The sequence below is a fragment of the Micrasema longulum genome, unplaced genomic scaffold, assembly GCF_059751315.1.
Source record: "Micrasema longulum isolate JH-2025_06_02 unplaced genomic scaffold, ASM5975131v1 h1tg001194l, whole genome shotgun sequence".
NCBI lineage: Eukaryota > Metazoa > Arthropoda > Insecta > Trichoptera > Brachycentridae > Micrasema > Micrasema longulum.
The window spans coordinates 152,627-174,917 of record NW_028278381.1 but is presented as its reverse complement, the minus strand read 5'-3'; the positions used below and the strand labels follow the sequence as shown (position 1 = coordinate 174,917).

Genomic DNA, 22,291 nt, shown 5'->3' with positions numbered 1-22,291 from the left:
CTTAGATGTAATTAATATAGGAGTAACGCATTTATTTGTTATAAATCAGTGGCTCGGGAGGCTTTTTTACTCATGAGCAAATGAGATAAAAAACCCCTTCCTTTAGGGTTGTACCACATCAATCGATTGATCGACGTCGATTTGTTGGTGTGGAGCTTTGGCTGGTCGACAAATACCACGTGTGGGTAGGTAACACCCTTAGTGTTTCACGATTATCACCTATAGGACCATAGTTTTAAAATTAAACAGCGCAAACAAAGATTATTTTATCCAATATACTAAAACATTTAAGTTTGTAAGTGAAAATTCTTGATGGAAGTTCATTGTAATTTATTATACAAATAAAAGACGAGTGATACTTTAATCCACAAATTTGGAATATCGAGTGACCGGTTTCATCGCTTTCGCGACATCTTCGAGACTGGTATCTTTATTAAGGAGTTCAATGTATTTATACAAAACAGAGGTAAGGATAGATAATTCAAAGGTATATGAAAGTAAATTAAATAAAGTTATTTTTATCTTAAGGATCATTATCAAAAATTTTTCTTTGGGTTAACTAATGAGTTGATATAATGCTATTTTAATGAGTTTAAGTATTTTATTTTTAGTGTCTCTAGTGAGTTTGTAAATTATGATTTCTATAAAACAAAGGGTAAAAAGTCATTAGTAAAAATATATTACAATGGGTAAAGTAATGGAGAATGCACGTGTGTTATCTGTTCATTAAGTAATTCTACGTCGGGTTTATTTTTTAATCTATTAATTGCGAGAATTTCTAATTTGTCAAGTTTATGGTCTTTAGGTGCAATATTAAATGATTGGCAAAATTTGAATTATCTTTATTGTTAAACCATGATTGTATGTGCTCTTTTATGCGTATTTTAAAGGCTCTATTCGTTTGGCCTACGTAGCATTCATAATTTACAAAATCACACTCACGAAGGATGGGACACTAAAAATAAAACAAAATACTTAAACTCATTAAAATAGCATTATATCAACTCATTAGTTAACCCGAAGAAAATTTTTTGATAATGATCCTTAAGATAAAAATAACTTTATTTAATTTACTTTCATATAACTTTGAATTATCCATCCTTACCTCGGTTTTGTATAAATACATTAAATTCCTTAATAAAGATACCAGTCTCTAAGATGTCGCGAAAGCGATGAAACCGCTCACTGGATATTACAAATTTGTGGATTAAAGTATCACTCGTCTTTTATTTATATAACAATATAATAAAATTTATCAACAATTGTGTTGAGATCTTGGCAAGAGATCACAATGATTTGAATAAAGATAAGTAAAACTAATTAGAGATAATTGAGCATGGCCCTTCATAAATATATTTATGGGATAATTTACAGCTTTCTACATTACTAATCCATGTAACATGATTTATAAAAAGATACATATACACAGAGTATCATAAAAAATAATGTTTTTCGTATATTGTTATAAGTTTGGCTATACAAAAATGCTTAATCTAGATTCTAAAATAATGCATTCCCCCTTCTCAACATAACTTTACCTTATTAAAATACATATATCTGACTAATTTAATATCAAAATAATCTAGTTCGTGTTAATCCATCAATTTCTTTTTAGCAATCACAAATTTGTTTATAAACACAAGTTCAATTATAGTCAGAGTACATTATTGCTAGAAGTTATTTGAATACATATTTACTTGACAGTTTTGTTAGACACAGCTTCGATAATTACAAATATGCGGTTGCAGAGAAAAAATGTTCTTAAATCATCTTGATTTTTAATCAAAGATAATAAGATGGTACTATTCAGACGTCACTAACAATTTTGATATTGTTACAAATGATGAAATCAGGCTTGAGGCCAAATCTGAGATAGGAGAAATACAGGAATACATTGGTGAGTTCAGAGTTTAAAAACGTAGTGAACAATGTGCAAAATGTGATTTGAAAGAGAAGTGATGATGATAAGAAGTATCCAATAACATCTTTTTATTCAGATAAAATAAAGATGCTATTTTCTCATCTGTTGACCTTGTGGTGTAGTGGTCAGCGCGTCTCGGGCTCGATTCCCTCAGTTCACACGAAATACTTATTTAAAAAAGTGTTTTCAAGCTAAAATATTTCAGTCTCTGGACTGACACCTTCCTGGCAGGCTGATCATCTTACCTTCAATGTAACAAAGATGATCAAGATACGCTGCGATTGGAGTACCAATGCAGTGGCCTATGCATCATCAGGTACGGAAAGGTAATAATGAGTGAATGAATTTACTCATAGTTGATTAGAGTTTGACAAAACATGACTTAAGAACTTTTACTCTGATACCATAGAATGACTCTGTGGCTTGGATCTAGGGTAGGGTTGCCATATTTCGCCAGGGTTTCGTCAGGGCGTTCTGGAATGGGGATATATGGTAACGAAAAATCAAATTTATAACGGTTTATCAGAAATATAATCGAAATGTTTTTCTAACATTTTACGTGGTGCTTCTTGCCAAAGGAGCACCGCTGACCATATTATTTCTATGATTTAAAATAACATAATGCTACTGCAATATGGACTCAATAGTCCCTGGCAGCAGACGACATTTTTATGGGTCCTTTTCCCTGGGCCAACATCAATGGTATTACTTTATCCACTATGGTTTTATAAGCAGAAATGGAAATTAGATGAGAAAATTTCTTACAAATTACGAGTAGGAATCGCAAGAGACAACTATAATTATACTGACATGGAACTTTTTCTTAATATATTGTGTCTTTCAAAATGTCGATTTAATGTTGATTTAATTTGCATCTTTAAAATACTCAATGGTTTATATGATGTCCCAACTATTCTCCAACAAATATCTTCTTAAGTTCCTTCACGTAGACTCAGAAATAATGAAAATCGGTTGCTCAATTTAAAAAATTGACAAAAAAAAACATTTTTCTTTTACAGAAGCTATCGACTTCCGCAGAAGCTATCGAGACAAGTTCAAATTCTATGAAGTTCTTTAGATACATCGATTGCTGAAACCATTTGCCACCTTATTTTCACATTCATTGTCAGTAAGATCGTGGAAGATTTTTGTTGATTGACAGCGTTGCACTGTGTAAGTTTAAATCGGGACATTATAGGTTTCATCGGGATGTCGGGACAGAGGGCTCTATAACGGTGACAGTCCCGATGTATCGGGACGGATGGCAACCCTAATCTAGGGCCAATGACAGATTAACCTTTTTCCTTACCAACATTTTGTAGAGGGTTTAAATATTTTATACAATAATGGCCCTTATAGATCCTTGTCACAGAACTATTGCTTATGCTTTATTAAAATCATCTTTAAAAACATAGTAAGAGGTTATAAACTATAATAGTCAGGAGTAAGGGAGAATAAACACACTAATTCAAGCAGTATTTACATAGCTTAAATCAAAGCAAATTGCAAATAAATATATGTTGAATGATAGTGCTAATTAATTAGTAATTGAGGTTATGCTAGGTAACATTGCTCTTAAGGTTGACAACAGACAAGACTAATCTATACACAGTATAAATATATTACAACTGGCAAATTCAAATCATAGATTAATAATAATATATCTTTGATGGGCGGACATAACAGCATTTTTGTTAATTTTGTTATTTATATGGGAAAAATTTCCTTGTGTATGCCTGCACTAATGGTAGGTATTAACACTACACTTACTCGATCATTTAAAACATAAATAAACAACTTTGAGCCTATTAAACTTTGGTTTTCATAAAATAAGTATGAGCATTTATGTCAAATTTTCAGTGCAACAAATAGTACAAGATGGTCTCAGTAATATAATTAGACTAATTTCTATCATTCGTTGAGTGGTACAGATACTTTAAGTTAGTTCTAGCAGTAATACTGGGTTTAAGGTGATATAAATCATTATTTGTTACAAATGAGTAAAAAATTTGGTCAGCCATTTCTCAAAACTAGTCATTTCTAGTTATAGCCCTATAGAACTGAGCCATCGATATTTGTATTGTGAATTATCAACATAAATACAACAGAAAACACATGTTTCATGAGCTTTGTTGATTTATCATTAGTTTAAGAGCCTGTGTTTATTGAAAATTAACATGAAATGATTTCTGAAATACGAAAGATAAAAAATGTAAAAAACCAAAACTATTCAGGCATGAAAAGAATTCACAAAAAACGAAATAAGGTTATTTTGCATTTCTTTTTTCATTTATTAAACAATATTTTATACTCTAAGCTCGCAGCAGTTTCCAACCTGGAAGGTGGTAAAAAATAAAAAAAAAAATTAATAAAATTATCATGCGATAGCTCACTAAAACAAATGTTTCAAAATGAAACCTTCATTCAATTTTGGATAAATCTTTGAGGAGAGTATGAATCTTTGTATTTCAAAAATGCAGGTACTTCTACCGTTTGTGACGTCTTATTTATGCGAAATGGGTCATTCGGCACTGGCTGTAATGAAAACCAAATATCGAGCCAGGTTAGTAGTCGAAAAGGGGATAGGAGTGGCACTCTCCACATTGCTCACAAGATTTGATAAACTTTGTGCCAATAAACAACAACAACCCTCGCATTCAACTTATTGATTAAGTACCATCCTCCAAAATAAATATACATGAACGTATAATATGTTATGGCATAACCTCGTTATTATTCTGTTGATTTTAATGTACAGTTTTTTTGTTGTAATAATTTTTTATTATTTAAAACGTGTTTATGTTATTATAACTATTAACTTTTGTGTACCCATAAGGACCACCAGACTCCGACACATGTTCCAGTGTGAGTACAACAGGACGAACTTCACCCACCATTCTCCCCTCCCCTAGTGAGCATCCACAGAACTGCCAATAATTATGCGGAGCTGTTAACAGTGTTAAGAAAAACAAATTTATATATCCAATGCAAATTTGGTTCATATGGGTTGGTACAATATATTTTTAAAATACCTTTTTATATTTGTTGGTACCTATCTAATCTCTTATATCTGTGTCCAGGCAGATGAATAATAAAGGAAGTTCAGTGCTACAGCAAGTTGTATATAAAAATGTTTATTTGTGACATTCTTGTCTTTGAGAGAATGTGCAGAATGGTTGGTAAATTAAAATAAAGTTCTTGTTGGTACATGTAATGATTTGCTTTGTTTTTAACTTGAATAATAAAAATAAAACTGTTATTTTACTGGTTGGTTGGAAGAAATTGCCATTTGCCAATAAGCCCACTAATGTACAATTAACATTATGTACAAAAAGTTAAATAAATATGTTATTTTTTAAATAAATGAATTTAATTGAAATTATTTTCCTTTTTCAGGATTTTTACCCGAGAGTAGCCACCGAGCTGAAAACATTCGTTTAATGTTCTGGTTTCCTTTTTTACACACATAGCTGCATTTTTTATCCGCCTGGACATAGAAGAACAAAACATAGGCGCTTTAAACCTTATTTTAGATAGCACTAAACGTTCTTACGTAACTAAATTGGCCGCAGAAATTAAAATCTATGACTTATACCAAATATATAATTAGCATACAAGTAACCAACAAATAAATAACGATCTCTGAATTCCTTGGATTTTTGCTTCGGCCAAGCCATTCTTCGAGTATGTTCTGAGAAATGTCTCTAGAAGTTTCTCCGGAAATTTCCGTGGAAGCCGTCACTGCCAACATGAACACCGCTTCTGAAGATCCTTTTGCATTCCTGGCAAGAAGAGAGTATTCTCCGTGGTGGTGGAGGCCAACGGGGTTGATAGTGAGTTGTGCTGTCCAGCAATTGGGAGATGTGGAGTTCTGGAAATATGAAGTAAAATATTTTAATTTCATCATGAGAATATTTATTGACCCGCCTGTTCCTGTGATGGGGGCGGCATTTCAAATTGATTAAGAATAATATATTACATATTAAGGTGTATTAGATAATTTAAAATGAAATGTTTTGTCCATCAGGACCTCCGGAAATGACAAAATATCGAGTATCGAGAGACGAATATATAAAATATTGATTTAAAATTAAGAGATGTAATCTAATTAGATTACCAAGCAAGACACGTCTAATTTTAATAAGATTAAAAGTGAAACGGAAGGCCTCCTGGGCTGGTATTCCAAATGAAATTATAGCGCGGTATAGCGCGTTTTTACGTACTAAATACGGATTATAGCGCGCTGTAAACGCGTTCGGAATACCAGCCCTGATGTTTATCAATAGTTTAGCTTCTATTGAATGAGTTTTTGAGGTTTTCTCTTCATTAAACAAATGCGGAGAAGTTCCTATAAAGGTCCACAGCCGAAATTCTCTCCCTTTCCTAACACTTCTTAAACATAGATAGCCAGGAAACAAAATCCCTTTGAAAAATAATTATAATAATACGACTAAAAGAGGCAGTGATTCAGGCAATCATTTCCTAGCCTCAGGCTACCTTGGTTACACCGTGACTCAAATAAGTTTTTTCGTACACTATGTTAAAGGTTAATGAAATATAAACCAAATAAAATTAGAACAAAAAGCAAATAGAAAAGACAATAATGAATATGTAGGATAAAGTAATTGAGGGTTTGGTTGGAGTTCCTACCACAGTTAGAGATTGACAGAGAAGACACGAGGTTGCTGTTTAATGCGTATTTATTACATGGCGAATAAGATACAGCACTTGGTTGTGTAGCGCGAGCGTAGCGGCGATGATGGGTAGAAGTAAATGCACTTGAACTCATGCTCGAACTAAGTGAACTGCACTGATCTTGTTGGGCTGACTGATCGAGCTGACTGACGTTGGCTGCGTCCTCTGGTCTCTTTATAGACGACGTTCCTTTGTAGTTCATTTCTTCATGGTAGGGGCGATGTGAATGTACTGTAGAACGATGCCCTCCAATGTCATGTGAACTACTCATAGATTTGCATTTTACGAATGTATTGGATTCGATTGAAAATGATGACATTGCATCGTCGGTCATTAGTCTATTTTAGATGAACTAATTTAACACGTGTGTGTCATTGACTATGGACTATGGACCCTACACATACAAATATAACGAAATTGGCAAGACATAATTATGTTTAGGTTGTCTGACAAAATATGTTTGTTTCACACCAAAATAATCTGGATAGTGAAAACTCTTCGTCAGCCTTACCATTCTAGGAAATTATTCTCTTCTACGGATGCAAATCGTGACACCTCACAAGGGCCCAAAAGAGCAAAATATTGAGTTTTGAGAATAGGTGTCTCAGAAGAATTTTGGGCTTGCGGTGGTTTGACTTTGAAAAGAATGAAGTAATAAGATAATGCCATCAAACGGGGGCGATACGGTTGGCTGGGTCATATACTGCGCATGCCTCCTGAAAGGCCTTAACCGCGCTTGCCTACTTTACAAGGCATCAGGTTCTCGACGTCCTGGACGTCCACTGCTGACTGTTCATCGGCAGTTTATGTCAGAGCTACGGAATGCGAACTGGTTGCTGGCATTATTATTGTTATTCTACGTATAAGACGCCACCATGTCATCGAAACGTGTTAATTTTAATGCATTCCTCGTGCACCTTATGAGATAAACCTTGATAAATGAAAAACCATCCTTCGCGGAGCCTGTAACCGCTAAGTCCCCAGGTGGCGGATAGGGAAACACTTGGCAGAAATGCAGGGTAGAGAAATAAAATACCTCCCGTTGACCAACAGGTACGTAGCGTCTGATTCAGAGTGGACGACTATAAAAGGGCGTTGTTAAGTGCGGCCAAAACTATAATCACCATCCCGCCTGGCAAGCGTAGTGTTTGAATGTCAAAAACCCCCTGAACAAAAATTTCATGATCTCGAATTGCCCAGGACAGAAAACATGGAAAAATTTGGAAGAGGCCTTTATCCAACAGTGGAGAGAAACAATATGATAAGAAAAAAAAGATAAAGCATGCCCTGCTTTCGTAGGTATACTCACTGTAGAGTTATGTGCGATAATATTTCCATGCGCTTCTCCCACCGAGTAGACTCTGTGGCCGGCTATCCACATGACCCTAGATGCGGAAGGATTGGCGCAGTACTCTGCCGACAGCAAGGCCACGCTGCCTTCATTCGCCAGTACGGTTCTGTTCACAGGAAACACTGTTGGACCACCTAGAAACAAACAGAAATCATTGTTTTAATTTATTTTTTTACGTTAGGGTTACTATAAAGCATATGTTTACGATGTTGTCACAGATTGTTTTGAGGTCACCACCGGAGTTCTCCAAGGTTGCGTCCTTGCACCGTTCTTTTTTATAATCCTTGTTGACTTCGTTTACTTCTAAAATGAGAATGAATAATTTATTTATTTATTTATTTCATTTTATTTGGGATTTTTACAGCTATTACATAAACAAAATAATTAGAAAAATCTTAACAATACTAAAGCCAATTAAAAAAATCCACTGTAAATATAATGACACATAATATATAAGAAAAGAAGTTTAGTAATTTTATTTGTGTGACGTTTGTATTCATGTGTATGTGAATGTGTGTATGCGTGAATGAATGAGGGAGAGGATACATGTGCGTGTGGGAATGAAAGAGGGAGAGGGTGCGTTTGTATGGGTGCGTAAGTATGAAAATAATATATTTGCTTAAAACTTGTAAATTGTATTAAAAATGGTACAATAAAGAGCTTAGTAAAAAGTTAGAAACCTTTTTGTTAAAATTCAAATGACGAAATGATATAAATTGTTTTTTTTTTTTTTTTTTAAGTATGTTAAATTTCAAAACCGTATTCTGAAGAAAAAAAAAACATTTTATTTTTTAAATTTAACTGATACACATCGAATGAATAATGTGCGACGAGTCCTATACAATACAGTAGGTAATCACAAAATGCAGTAAATACGAAATAATGACAACAATAAAATAAGGATTGACAATACGCGAACGTTGATTCAAAACGAACACACAAATGCATATTATATGCACCTACATAATATATAAATAAGAATAACATATAAGTTTAATAGAAATGATTCGGATTATAAAAATCAGGTGTCACAAACAGTTGGCCCGCAGTACGGGGATACATAATTATATTAAAAGATCTTCTCACTATAAAACTTATATATGTTCAGGGATAGAGAGCAACGGAGAGGAGGATGCGGACAAAGACAATTTATTACCTATGGCAGTTTTGACAAATTTAATATTTTTTGTAAATATATCTATTTCGTTAAATTTCCTGTTATACGTATCCATAATACGGTTAATCGTAGCGTTTTTTGACGAATTTGTTCTGCATTTAGGTATGTGGAAAAGTTGTGTATAACGCGTTTGTCTCTGTGGTACCTTAAGATGAATGCGGTTAACCAATTCGGGGGAATCTATTTTATCAGATATTATAATGCAAGAAATTGACAACACCGAGCGAGGCGCCACTAGCTAAAACGCGCGGACTAAAAAACTGGCGTCATATGTCAACAGAATACTATCAAACGAAAATGGTCTTTAGGAAATAACGCTCGAAATGCTACTCTCCAAATAGAGAAGCTTGAAATAATATCTGTAATCTGCGAGTGAACTTAGCAAGGAAAATGTACGCACTGGGTTTTTGAATGTTAAAATACAGTATACATTTTGTATTGAAAAATAATCTGCAATAATCGGAACCGGGCAATGCGCTGGGTGCGCATTTAGCAGCTTATATTTATTTTTTGAGGAAGATATAAACAGTGACGTTAATTTATAATAAATATAGATTATTTTATTTATTCTCCTATAATTAAAATTACTATAAAACATTATTATTGGTTGTGAAATATAATGGTAAGCTGCGAATAATCGATTATATGGATGGTTCGCCCCTGCAACCTGCCCCCGCCACAACACGCCCCACCTCCCCCTACTACTTTGAAGTTATTTGGAATTCTCAAAGATAAACGATTTCTGCGTATTTTCCCTTGAAAACTTTTATCAATTTAACCATTCAATATTACTGTATTTCCATGTAATAATGATCCGTTTTCCGATACTTCGGGGATTTTTATTTGAACAGTAATTTTGATGTGAAAAGTTTTATAAAAGTACAATAAAATGGTTGAAAACTTTTAAAGTTGGTAGCAAACATTTTTTTGGAACGCTCCCAACTAGAATACACTAAAATTATGCCGACGTTAAATACAGAACCTAAAGTCTGAACTTTTTCGGTATTTATTTTACCCAAGTATGAGAAACGACAGACTTAATAGACAGCGAAGGGATTATCACAGCCTCTCACTTCTATTTACTGTGCAACGCTCCACTTTACCTTCATGAAAATTTGAAAAGCTCATCAGATCCTGGATTACCTTTTCGTTCACATTCTCAAAACACCTTCTAACCAAAAACATTTATGTTTGTAAGTGAAAATTCTTGATGGAAGTTCATTGTAATTTATTATATAAATAAAACACGAGTGATACTTTAATCAAGGATGAGACACCAAAAATAAAATAAAATATTTAAACTCATTAAAATAGCATTATATCCATTCATTAGTTAACCCATAGAAAATTTGTTGATAATGATCCTTAAGATAAAAATAACTTTATTTAATTTACTTACATATAACTTTGAATTATGTATCCTTACCTCTGTTCTGTATAAATACATTTAACTTTTTAATAAAGATACCAGTCTCGAAGATGTCGCGAAAGCGATGAAACCGGTCACTGGATATTCCGAATTTGTGGATTAAAGTATCACTCGTGTTTTATTTATATAATAAACCTTCTAACCACTTTGAGCACCGGCCGAATACACATAGAATACCCTGTGCCCGGCCCATTTTTGTGAAATTTCATGCTTTGTGAAGGTTTTCTTAAACGTGTCTTAATTATAAAAATACTGGGTTAAATCAAATCTTAATTCTCATATTTATTTGAAACAATTTAAAAAGTCATTTTTGTATGATAGTTTTGCCAACATTGGCCTTTATGGAGAGCCACGTTGCAATGTTCGCACATATGCCTAAAGAGTCTCACTCCTTTTTTTGTGCTTTGTATCCCGGAGTGTAAACACGTGATCATAATAACCACGCTTTGTGTCCCGGTCCCGTGGTTTCACGTAGTTAACCAGCAGCAAAAAACTACTAATAAAAGTCACTAGATGTCAATAAAATGCACTTTTTTGAACAGCTGGTAAATCACGTGAAAACACGGGACCGGGACACAACGCGTGGTTATATTATCACGTGTTTACACGGCTCCGGGATACAGAGTGTTAAAATAGCGGAAAGTATAATAATTGGGAGCACCTAAGGGAAATAAAAAAATAAATAAAGAAAGATAAAAATATCAAACAGACTTTTATTTAAAAATTTACAGTGTCATTTTATTAACATAACGTATTTAAATTGTATTACATTTTTTTATTTTTTTATTTTTATTATTTTAGGCTGATTTGCAGCAAATAGTCTCTAGAATGTATGATGTATGCCTGGAGAGCGAATTGGCGATGAACGAAAGTAAGTCAAAAGTGATGGTATTTGAAAGGGGAAGTGAGGATACTGACTGCATAATAAATGTAAACAACGAATGTCTCGAGCAAGTAGAAGAATTGGTGTATCTGGGAAGTATGTTTTCAAGAGATGGAAGAGTAGAAAAAGATGTTGAAAGAAGAGTGAATGCGGGCAACAAAATGAACGGAGCACTAAGCACAGTAATTTCTAATAAAAATATGTCAATCGAAGGTAAACTGGCAGTGCACAACGGAGTTTTAGTCCCAACACTTATGTATGGAAGTGAAACATGGAACTGGCAGAGGAAGGATGAAAGCCGAGTGAACGCGGTTGAAATGCGATCTCTTAGTATAATTGATAAGATTAAGAAAGGGTCTCTGAGATGGTTTGGTCACGTAGAACGAATGGACGACGAAAGAATGGTAAAACAAGTATATATGGCAAAAATGAACGGCAACGTTAGACGAGGACGACCAAGGAAGACGTGGCATGATCAGATAAACCAAAATCTTAAGTCTGGTCATGTCAAAAGCAGACAGAACCGAAGGGCATGTATGACAAGATGTATGAATGTGGAAGAGGCTAGGGTTGTATGCCAGGATAGACGTGTGTGGCGGTCCATTCTCTCCCTACCCCTACGGGGAAATGGCGTGATGGTAGTAGTATTAGTAGTAGTATTACAGCAATATACAAGTAATTATTTATACAACAAATTAATTCAGCAGTAAAAGTAAGCATACATATTTTTTATTTTTGCTGTTGGTTCATCTAAACTGCCTAACTAGGGATAGCTTCCCCGTTCTAAGGCAGTAAATTATGTATTTTATAATGATATTTAAAAGTATTTACAGTTTTATCATAATGTGTGCTTTTTCAGTCTTAAAGGTAAACAATGAATATCCAGAGAAAACATAAATAATACCAACATCTCTATATCCTAAGTCATTACTAGTAAAACAAGCAACCAGCTTACGTCCTTCTACATCGGACGACAAATTCTCTGACTCCCTCCGACCAATATGGATTAAGAATGCAGTCAACAGCTTCCTCAGCCTGGCAATCCCACCACATTTCCACGAAACTGGGATAAGGTTATATACCCTCGGGCCTTAAATTAACTAAATTGCAAGAACGAAGAACATCGACTGATCTTACGATATATAAAATAATAAAACCAATGTTTGATACCCCTGATCTACTGAAATTGATTTCATTCTATGTACCACCTAGATTAAGCAGAATGTCTACAATATTTTTTTGTCAAAATTGTCGAACGGTAGCTCAATATAACTCACCTATTGTTAGATTACAGAATACCGGGAATGAATATGCATCACATTTTGATATATTTAGTTTTTCTCTGCCTAACTTAAAAAATAAGGTGATTAACATATTTTTATCGAAGTGTGTCTTGAGTGGAACCTTTTTGTTTCGAATACCTTTTTTAAACATAAGGGTATTCACCAATACACATGGGAAAGAGGGAATGAAAGAACGATAATTGATTACGTGGTTGTTGACTCTAGATTAAGAACAAACACAACCGACACCCGCGTGTGTCGGGGCGCTGAAATGGAATCAGATCATTTTCTTGTTGTAACACGAGTGATTCTATTTCGTGGATGGCGCTCACGAACGAAAACTGTGACAACTTCGTCTAGAGTCAAGGTTGAAAAGTTGCAAGTCGAGAATGTAAGAGTGAAGTATGAACGGGATTTAACCGAAAGTTTAGGAAAGAATGAAATAGAAGTCAATATCGACCAAATGTGGGAACGATTTAAATCGTGCTTGTGTGAATCGGCAAAGAGTGTATGCGGAATGGCGTCCCGAAGAGGAAAAAAAGGAGATGCATGGTGGGATGATAGTATTAAAGACCTTGTAAAGGAAAAAAAGAATGCATGGATGAAGCTTATATCAATTAGTGACATCAATAGCAGCGAGTATGAAAGTGCGAAAAGTAGTTATAAAGTATGCAAGAGGTTGGTTAAGAATGGAGTGAAAGAACGCAAAAAACGACTAAACGAAGAGGAAGGTATAAAATTGTCCACTCATTTTCATGAAAACATAAAACTGTTTTGGAAAGAGGTGAAAAAGACAAAGAACTCCTCCGAAAGTGGAAACATTAAAGCGATAAAATCAAAAGATGGCCGAATGCTAACGAATGACGAAGGAGTGAAAAAGAGATGGATGGAATACTTTATGGAAGTATACGAAAGTACTGAAAGTGTCCCTGAGCAACAGCTTGGTTGTGCAGAGGAAGATACGAGTGATAATAGGTCATGTGAGATAAGCATGGTAGAAATAAAGAGCGCGCTGAAAAGTATGAAAAACGGAAAATCCGTTGGGTATGATAAGGTTGCTGTGGAATATCTGAAGAGTGGTGGCCAGATCGTGAGCACATGGCTGCACAGACTTTTCAATCTCTGCCTAAAGGAAGGACATACGCCGTTGGATTGGAGGAGGGCAGTTGTCATGCCTTTATATAAGGGAAAGGGATCTCGTGCGGAATGTGGAAACTATAGGGCCATCAGTCTTCTGAGTTCTGTCGGTAAACTGTATGGGAAAATTATAATCGAGAAAGTAAGAAAGGTGACGAAAGACAAAGTGTGGGACGTGCAAGGAGCCTTTATGAGTGGACGTGGATGCACGGATCAAATTTTTGCGCTGCGAATGCTAACGGAGAAGTTTTTGGCAAAAAGTCAAAAACTATTCTGCGCATTTGTCGATTTGCAAAAAGCGTATGATAAAGTAGATAGAATGAAATTGTGGGGCGTGTTGGAAAAGTATGGAGTAAACAAAAAACTTATACGTGCAGTATCGTCTCTCTATGAGGAGAGTTCAGCGTGTATAAGAGTTAATGGGGGATTTACATCTTGGTTTGCGATCTCAAAAGGCGTGAAACAGGGATGTGTAATGTCACCATGGTTGTTTAATCTATACATGGACAACTGTATGAAAGAGATAGAATGTATGGGTATTGGAGCAAAAATGGATAATTTTTCAGTAAGCTGCTTGTTGTATGCTGACGATGCAGTTCTGTTAGCAAGCAGCAAGGCTGATTTGCAGCAAATAGTCTCTAGAATGTATGATGTATGCCTGGAGAGCGAATTGGCGATGAACGAAAGTAAGTCAAAAGTGATGGTATTTGAAAGGGATAGTGAGGTTACTGACTGCGTAATAAATGTAAACAACGAATGTCTCGAGCAAGTAGAAGAATTTGTGTACCTGGGAAGCATGTTTTCAAGAGATGGAAGAGTAGAAAAAGATGTTGAAAGAAGAGTGAATGCGGGCAACAAAATGAACGGAGCACTAAGCACAGTAATTTCTAATAAAAATATGTCAATCGAAGCTAAACTGGCAGTGCACAACGGAGTTTTAGTCCCAACATTTATGTATGGAAGTGAAACATGGAACTGGCAGAGGAAGGATGAAAGCCGAGTGAACGCGGTTGAAATGCGATCTCTTAGACGAATGTGTGGGAAATCAATGTATGACAGGGTTACGAATGATGAAATCAGGAGAGAGTGTAAATCTGAGACAAGTATAATTGATAAGATTAAAAAAGGGTCTCTGAGATGGTTTGGTCACGTAGAACGAATGGACGATGAGAGAATGGTAAAACAAGTATATATGGCAAAAATGAACGGCAACGTTAGACGAGGACGACCAAGGAAGACGTGGCATGATCAGATAAACCAAAATCTTAAGTCTGGTCATGTCAAAAGCAGACAGAACCGAAGGGCATGTATGACAAGATGTATGAATGTGGAAGAGGCTAGGAGTGTATGCCAGGATAGACGTGTGTGGCGGTCCATTCTCTCTGCCTACCCCTACGGGGAAATGGCGTGATGGTAGTAGTAGTAGTAGTAGAACATATTTTTATCAAAAAGAGCAAATCATCTTCAGAAGATTGGGTTGGAATAGTTATAATTTGATTGATTAATGTATTTTGTTATTGTATAATTTCTTTAAAATATATATGTATTTCAAGTAATTAATAATGTGTACAGTACGAGTATATTAATATTTTATACTCGATTTTTTTTTGGTTATATTTTTAAGCACTCTTTATACCACATATATGTAAATGGCAGAAATGCCGTATATAAATAAATAATATTGCTGCCTTTATATATTAAAAATCAAAACCCTTGCTGTTTCTTACCTCTATTTCCCAATATACACTAGGGTAATTGGGATCGACATGTCGGGTAAATAGGAACGATATGGGGTAATTAGGAACAGGGACATAATTAGAAAAAAATCAGCTGTTTTTATTTTATTTGGCGAATATCGTAATTGTTCGTACTATCACCAATATAAATTGCGCTTGAAAACAAGTTGCCTAGTAGGTGATTTGGTTCAGCCGGACGAATCTCACCCGCATGATAAAGGTTTCAGCTCCTTTACTTCACAAAAGTCAACAGATGGAAGAGTTGCGGAAATGTGGATGTTTAAACATGGGCAGAATGGTGAATGTTACACAGTGTGTTCCTAAACCAGCCAATGACAGGTCATAAGCCCTGTAAAAATGCCTAGACTTCCATATTACTTTCTCAATAATGTTTTCCCTCGCTGTTGCAATAAATTTAAACAATCTAGTAATAGTTACTATCAGAGTGCTGATTCAGTTCCCGAAGCACCACTCGGTACGGACAGGGAAGTGATGATTGTATTTTAAAAACCCGTCTAACAAACAAAAAAATGCTTTTTTTCAATACTTTTTTGGGGATTTTCCTAAAATTTCTCAAAAAAAAGTTCTTCAGCATTATCTTATTCAATATTATTTCCGCGGTAGAAACTTTTTAGATAAAGTTTTTGTTACCATGAAACCTCCAAAACCCTAGAAAAATATTTTTGCAGAAATCAAACCTTCGAAGCAAAAGAAAAAAAGGAGCAAAAGACCTTTTTTATTCCAACAAGAGAGAATGGCTAAGTAATCTCATTTTCATATTATTTTTCTTACATTTTATTTCAGAAAAATTGATTTATTACTTTCAGTGAGAATATTTTTTACTAGATACCTATCTATTTATTTATTAAAATACTACAAGTGAGATGAAGAACATTTTATCAAATATTTTTTATCTAAAAGCAGCCATCTAGTCGAAAGCTCACGTCCGGGATTCTGGTTTATTCAACACATTTAATCGTATGCTTAATCCGCCGGACACAGAGTGTAATACGTACTTAATATGCAAATGCATAAATGAAAAATATGGAGTTAACCATAGACTTATACCGGCAGTATCATCATCATGACAACGCGTAAAACAGGGATGTATAATGTCGCCATGGTTATTTAATACACTAAGTCCCAATTCCATGGGACTAAAAGTCCTGTGTTGAGATGGGACAATATACCATATTTCCACATTCTATATTTCTTCATTTACAGGGCTTATGACCTGTCACTGGCTGGTTTAAATGCCAACTTTACACGTTGTGTAACAACGTTCACCATTTTGCCTATGTTTGAACATCCACGATTCTTCCATCTTTTGATCGAAGTATTATCCATATTTACACATTCCATATTTCTTAATTTAATAGGCTTATGACTTGTCATTGGCTGGTTTAAATAGCCACTTTACACACTGTGTAACATTCACCATTCTGCCCATGTTAAAACATCCACATTTCTTCAATTCTTTCATCTGTTTAATTTAGTATTATCCATATATCCATGTTCCATATTTTTTTATTAACAGTGCTTATGACCTGTCACTGGCTGGGTTAAATGGCAACTTTACACGTTGTGTAACAAGATTCACCATTTTGCCTATGTTTGAACATCCACGATTCTTCCATGTTTTGATTGAAGTATTATCCATATTTACACATTGCAAATTTCTTAATTTAATAGGCTTATGACTTGTCATTGACCACTTTGCACACTATGTAACATTCACCATTTTGCCTATGTTTAAACATCCATATTACTTCAATTCTTTCATCTGCTGAATTTAGTATTATCCATATTTTGACTTTCCATATGTTTTCATTTACACGGCTTATGCCCTGTCACTCGCTGGTTTAAATGACCACTTTACACGCGGGGTAACAACATTCACCATTTTACATATGTTTGAACACCCACATTTCTTCGATTCTTCCTTCTTTTGATTTAAGCATTATCCATATTTACACATACCATATTTTTTAATTTATAGGGCTCATGACTTGTCATTGGCTGATTTAAATGGACACTTTACTTTACTTTACTGTGTAACATTCACCATTTTGGCTATGTTTGAAAATCCATTTTTCTTTAATTCTTCCATCTGTTGATTAAGATTAATATGTATGTTCAAAAATAGTAAATGCTACACAGTGTGTAATGTGGCTACTTAAAACAGCCAATGACAGGTCATAAGCCCCGTAAATTCCTTGACTTCCATATTACCTTCTCTAAAATGTTCTTCATCCCTGCTGTAATTTGTTAATCTTAATGACTCCCCAGGGGGTGAAATCCAGGACTTTGCCTACAAACATTTGGACAAACTCAAAATATTGTAATACTCGTATATGAGTGTTTTTACGCAAACTGTTAGGTACCTCTTACAAAAATAATATTCAATTAAGATCATCATATTCAGCCGTCTCTTGTCCAATGGTGAACATAGGTCTCCCCCTTTAGTCTCCATATTTCTCTATCCTGAGCCAACCGCATCCAACCACTTCTGCAACTCGTCTTATGTCATCAGACCACCTTGTCTGAGGCCTGCCGACACTTCTTCTACCCGTTTTGGGTCGCCATTCCAGGACTTTTTTGGTCCATCTAGAGTCTGTGATCCTGGCTTTATGACCAGCCCAGCTTCATTTCTGGTTGGCAGCCCTATGGACCACATCGGTGACCTTTGTTCTCGCTCTAATCCATGTATTGGTTTTTTTGTCTCTCAACAAAATACCCAGCATTCTCCTTTCCATGGCTCTCTGTGTCACTGATAATTTGTGTAAATTTTTTTTCGTGAACAAAAAAGTTTCACAGCCATGTGTCAGTACAGGGAGAACACAAGCATCAAAAAGTTTCTTCTTTAAGAAATGCGAATACTTCGGAGATTTTAGGATATATGAGAGCTTACTAATGGCAGCAGAAAGAAGGCGAGGTCTATCAAGATAATGTTGACAAAATAAATTATTAAATAATCTATCCCTACGGTCGAAAATTACCACAAAACAGAGTTTGAAATAATAATTTGTATATTAATAAAACAAGTTTAATTCAATGACAACTTTGATTCGTGAAAAGTTTATCGTTTTCAAGCAGTGCCAGTTTGTGAATATGTGATAAGTCCTGTCTTTCAATTAGGGTGACCCAAAACGACCCATGTCGTTTGAACTAAATCAAATTTGTCACTTGCAGTGCGATAGGACGGCGCCGGCGGTTATATCTCGCGCTAGGCAGATTTGATTTTAATGTCTCTTACGTGAGAGGAATATTAGGTGTACAATGGGCGGTCTAGGATCTGTGGTAGGGGAGGGAGGTGCAAGCCCGCCCACCGCAGAGAAGAATCATCTCCCAAGTGGGCGATTTTGCACTACCTCCCATAGGATAAGACCTAAAACCGCCATTATATAATTATTGTCCTTCATTATTTAAATGTTTGCGCATTTAATGGTGCATCCTCTTCTTCTTCAACCTTATTCTCTCCACTGCTGGATAAAGGCCTCTTCCGAACGTCTCCATTCCTTCCTATCATCCACTTTCATCATCCACGTTTTACCGGAAATAGAGGCAATGTCGTCGACCCATCTTTTCTGTGGCCTTCCAACACTTCTTTTGTTTGCCCATGGTCTCCACTTTATTATTGTGGGTGTTCATCTGCCATCATTTTGTCTCGCCAAGTGCCCTGCCCATTGCCATTTCAATTTCGCCGCACGATCCATGATATCCATGACTCCGGTTCAGCGCCTTATTTCTTCATTTCTTATTTTGTCTCTTAGACATACACCGAGCATCTGTCTTTCCATGGATCGTTGCGTGCATTTAAATTTCTGGTTACTTTTTTGTTTTATGAATATAGTTTCTAGTCCATATGTTGTAACCGGCAATATGCACGATTCATATACTTGTCTTTTCAAGCATATATAGACTTGTTTATTAAAAAAATATATTTCAGTTTGCCAAAAGCAGCCCAACTTAGCCCTTATCTTCTTGGTAACTCCGCTATCTGGTTATCTTTACCAAGTTTTACTTTGTGTCCTAGATAAATGTATTCATCAACCACTTCGATTTTACTATCGTTAATGAAAATGTCTCGTCCTGTTGGACTCGTAATCTTTGTTTTATGAATATTCATTTCCAAACCAATCCTTTTTGAAGCCTCTTGTAGTTACATAATCATTTGGCCTAGTTCATCCATGTCTTTACTTATAACTACTATATAATCTGCGAATCTGAGGTGACTCAAGTACATGCCATCGATCTTTACACCTTTATTTTCCCAATTTAGGGTTTTAAATACATCCTCTAAGGCTAGCGTAAATAGTTTTGGCGATATTGTGTCCCCTTGTCTGACACCTTTTTCTATTTTGTTTTTATCAGTTTTTGTGTCCTCATTAATTCTCACATCCATAGTAGCGTTGTCATAAATGAATTTGATTAATCTAATGTACCTTGAATCAACTCGGGCATTTTGGAGTGCTTCAATAACAGCCCATTTTTCAACTGAGTCAAACGCTTTTCGATAGTCGATAAAAGCTAAATGTAGTGATATGTTGTATTCAGTTGACTTTTCTATGAGTAGTCGAATTAATTGGATGTGGTCACTAGTTCCAAAGCCTTTGCGAAAGCCTGAGGTTGATAAGAATCAAGTTTTTGTGTTGATTAGTCTGTTAGAATTTTTGTTGACAATTTATAAAGGTGTGACAGTAGACTGATTGGTCTATAATTTTCGAGATTATCACTGTCGCCTTTTTTAAACAATAATTTAATTTCTGCATTTTGCCAATCGTCAGGTATTTTTTCCTTTTCTGAACATTGTTTAAGTTTTTTAATGTTTTTGGCAATTTAATTAAAAATGCATTTAAAATTGAAGCAATAGAACATAATATTTTTTTTTTAGATTTAAAATCTCTAATTTTTTACATGTGTAATGACTACACAACACCGTAACGCCTGGAGGTTTTTGGCACAGTAAGGGAAGGGTTAATAATATTGGTAAGAGAAATTAATTTACATGTATTCAAAATTTATTTTTATCGCTTTGTCTATAAATGTCGTTATACTTTACTTTTTTATTTAAATTTATTTAAATAATATAATTATACATTTTTACATTTTTTAAAAATTTCCATTGTTTTATTTTTACTAAAACTAAAATCCCACCAAGCTGCTTTTGGTCGCTTGTTAGTGGAGATAATATTTATACTTACTTATACAACATTATTTACAATTATAAAAACAATAAATAACAGATATAAATCAACAGTCGGAAAGATCAGAATATACATATATATTCAAATGATAATGCATAAATTTATTTTTTAAATACAAGAAAATATATAAAAAATGAAAATATTTACACATAAGCTACTATTCATATATAAACTTTTGATCCACTCTCTTATTTTGCTCTTGTTACAATGTGAGTTAAATTTAAGTTCTTTCGGCAATAAATTAAAAATGCTAGGTACTAAATATTTGACAGTTCTATTTCCATACTTATTACATAGTTTTGATACTACCAAGCCTTCATTAGACGTGAAGCGTGTATTATGTTATGTTTGAGAGGAAACTTGAATGTATTACTATTAAGTTGGAACACTACACCCATAAATAATAAATTACAACAGTGCTACTATTAGTGAACTGACATTTATTGATAAATACATAATATTTCAAATTTCTGCCTTCTAATAACAAAAAAATGATCAATCAAACCGCTCATACACGCGTTTGTGTAATATTTATGTAAAAAAGTGAATTGAACAGGAATATTGCGTCTCATAAAACAAAATAATACGGACCAAAATGGACACCAAGTCGTTGGAACAATAGGCATAATCCCTTGGGAGAAAGCTTCCCTATCCTGAGCAGTGCGAAACAGCTCCTTCACAGTTCTAATCCTGGTCCACGCTCGCATGTTCCGAAGCCAGGAAAGCTGTTTTCTTCCGACCCCTCTACGTCCCTCGATCTTACCCTTCATGACAAGCTGAAGTATGGCATATTTATCACCCCTCAACACATGGCTAAATATGAAATCTTACTGAGCTTAACAGTGGTGAATAGTTATCTATTAGTAATGGCTCTATGCAATACTTCATTGTTGGTTATTATATCGGTCCAAGATATTCTCAACATTCTACGGTGGATCCACATTTCAAATGCTTCAAGGCGGTTTATAATATTATTTCATACAACGAAATAATACGGACTAAAATGGACACCAAGTCGTCGGAACAATAGGCGTATTCCCCCAGCAACTACACACGTGCGTTTCCAGAAATTATCAAGCAGCCAGTGGACCACATGGCGACGGTATCTACCTACTGTCTACAAAAGCTTCTCTTCGGACATCTATCTCCCTTTGTTAACCATGGAATTAAAACAGTGTTTTGTTTATTTAGTTTTTTATTGCTTACTTCTTGGCATGAGCACTTGATAAATTTACTACTATGCTCTATTTTTTGTAAATTTATTGATATCATTTTAACTTTGCTGGAATTCCACTCGTCCATGCGCTTTGTAGCTGCACGATGATTGGTTATCTAGCTTTCATATATCAACTTTAAAATGCCTAAATTATGTAAATGGGGTCTAGAATTCCAATCGTCTATACGCTTAGTAGCTGCAAGACATTACTCATACTTAATTTTTTTTTAAATATCATTAAAACAATAAACTTATT

General features: G+C 34.8%; 1 long non-coding RNA gene across 1 annotated transcript; it reads left to right on the top strand.

The window, feature by feature from the left end:
- The first annotated feature begins 2,549 nt into the window (after positions 1-2,549).
- LOC148276557 (uncharacterized) lies at positions 2,550-5,565 on the top strand. The gene is made up of 2 exons (XR_015823704.1): positions 2,550-4,927; positions 5,318-5,565. It is a non-coding gene; the product is annotated as an uncharacterized LOC148276557 (long non-coding RNA).
- Positions 5,566-22,291: the final 16,726 nt, after the last annotated feature.